The 2,536-nt window shown below is 41.7% G+C and overlaps 1 long non-coding RNA gene across 1 annotated transcript; it reads left to right on the top strand.

The window, feature by feature from the left end:
- Nucleotides 1-538: 538 nt before the first annotated feature.
- LOC143259365 (uncharacterized) lies at nt 539-1,664 on the top strand. The gene is made up of 2 exons (XR_013033167.1): nt 539-1,011; nt 1,116-1,664. It is a non-coding gene; the product is annotated as an uncharacterized LOC143259365 (long non-coding RNA).
- The last annotated feature ends 872 nt before the right edge of the window (nt 1,665-2,536 follow it).

The following is a 2,536-nucleotide window of genomic DNA, read 5'->3' as shown; positions in this document are numbered from 1 at the left end:
TAAAATCGGGCCCGGCATTTGCTTACGCAGGAACGATGAATGATCGAGCGTATGCGCGGCCGCAAACGATTCGCTTATCGGAGGCTCATTGTCAACACAGTTGTTTGCGCGGCGAACAGTAGACACGCGCGGCGCATCTATATTTGTCTTTTCCGTATTTCAGATCCTCTCTATTAATTCCCTTTTCGATCCGATACGTTATTCACGTACCACTATTTTCGGGCGGCCAAGCACGCACGGAGCTTCCCACCGTCGGCGACGGTGCACATATTCGTCGTCGCCGCGTCTTCGTTAATCCCTTTTTCGAGCGGCGCGCGGCAATCTTTCTCGGGCTGTAATCGCGGGAAAATCGGCGACAAACGCGTCTCTCTGAGCCGCGTTTCAAAGTTTATCGACAGACGTCTGCCCTTAATTGCTTCGCGTTTCCCATTGAATCAAATATTTTTGTTCCGCGCCGAGCCGAGCCGCGCCGAGCGGAGCGGAGTCGCGTCTCTGATGTTTTATCGCGCGCGAGCTCGAACCGTGAAGTGTTCGGAGCGCGTTGAACACACGGGCGGAACGGTTAAAACGCGTCCCGATGCGCCGCATCCGTGTGATTCTACGGAAATAGAACGCGAAAGTAGACGTGTTACGTGCGCATTCGATACCGAAGAATGCATTCCGGTTGCCGACGCGCGTTTCGTTAAAGAGTGCAAACGCTGGCGCACGTGGGCTCTCCCTTTGAGCAGCAGAACCAGCGTATCGCGTGCCGCACCCCGATGGAAATTGTTTAGAAATCCGGTTTCGAAAGATAGACGTTTCTGTCCGCGACCTCTGCTTTTTCTCGAAATTGATGTAAGCACAATCGCCAAACGCGATTCACCGCGGCACGCTTTTCGCTCCGCGATCGAATAAGACCGACGAGCAATAAACAGTGTCAAACGTTTGGTAACCGTGAAGGATCGAGGTCCGATGTTTTGTCGAACAATTCGTGCAGGAATATTACGTTCGGCAACATTTACCGGATTATCGGTATATAAGTGATATTTTCCTTCGAAATGAAATCCCGGTATTTTGATACAAAGGTAAAGTCGCGATTGTAAATAAATTTGACGGGTATAAATATTTGGTTTTAGTAACGTCGACGTGGTACAACATTTTCTTGCCATCAGAATGTACTACGAACGTATGGACCGTTTGTTTTGAAAGTGGTGTAAGTCCATACCTTTTTTTTTAACATGAGATGTCGCATAATTTGTGATTAATTTAGGTGTAATCGTGTTATTTATAACTGGTTAATATTTAATATCGTTACAGATGCCGATGTTTTGTTCAATTTAAGAAATACTACTCCTACTTTATTTCTTGTTATTGTTTATTAACAAAATTGCGTTAACACGAAATATATTTTAAGCGATATTTAATTTTTCCATAATTGATATTAAATGATTTTTACAATCGACTGATCATGAAAATGGTGCAAGTCCATTTACAGTCCGTAAATGTGTATTATTTCAGTTAAATTCGCCTGAAAGAAATTTATATAATCAAATTACATATTGACAAATTAGTGGAAACATTGACAGCCTTGACATAATTAATTTATACTTGACCAATATACTAGCCTTTAACTTTCTCGAGACAACAAAATATGGACCTTCAAAATAAACAACCTATATATATAATTGTTACCTATATAATATACAGATCGTCGATCACCGTCGTAGAAAATAACAAGATAAGCGTGCAAACATGTTTTCAAAACTATAAACACTATTATTAAGGAGATGTATGCCGATAGATTCGGAATCAATTATTTCTCGAGCGAAGTACACGTGTAAGAATGTACACGGTCTTCTTTCAAATCACTGTTACTGTAACTTGCTGAACACGTGGAATAAAATATCTTCGACGCAAACAGAGAGGAGAAAAACAGAGAAAAAGGTCACCCTTTTTTCTTCGGCGGACAGAATAAAAAACATAAATTTTACCATTCGTCACGCGAGAAATACGCGTGTAACCGATCGTTCCGTGAAAGCAGTTGTGCGCAAAAGTTTCCGGTCAGATGGACTTTTCACTCTACGCTCAGCAATACTTCAAAGATTTATTACTGCGCCCAAAGAGAATAATAACCACTGTTCTGACCGCCACACACGGTTCTCATCATTTTCGTTTTCCACGTATCGGAGATATTTCGCCGTATGGTTTTTCTCACTGCTACAGTGTTTTTCTCGCGGCTTCTTTTTTCCCCTCGATCATTTTCTTATTCCAAACTTGTTGGAATTACGGTAAATTCTCTCTAATTCGCGCTCAAATTGCGCACAAAAATGGACAATTTCGGAAGAGAAGAAGATCCGATTAGTCGAACCTTGCGGCCTGTTTTTATATAATTACTGATCGTCGACAACTGTAAAAACATTTCATTTTTACTTCGGATTAAAAATCAATCGCTAATCCAAGAATACATTGCGATAAACACAGCAAAAAGTCCAAATATATTCAACTCCCGTCGTTCTCCAGTGTCGACGCTTCGTTCGATTTCGATTTAAAAATGAAA

This window comes from Megalopta genalis, chromosome 4, assembly GCF_051020955.1.
Source record: "Megalopta genalis isolate 19385.01 chromosome 4, iyMegGena1_principal, whole genome shotgun sequence".
Classification (NCBI taxonomy): Eukaryota; Metazoa; Arthropoda; class Insecta; order Hymenoptera; family Halictidae; genus Megalopta; species Megalopta genalis.
The sequence above is the reverse complement of the archived record's forward strand: the minus strand, read 5'-3'. Positions and strand labels throughout refer to the sequence as shown.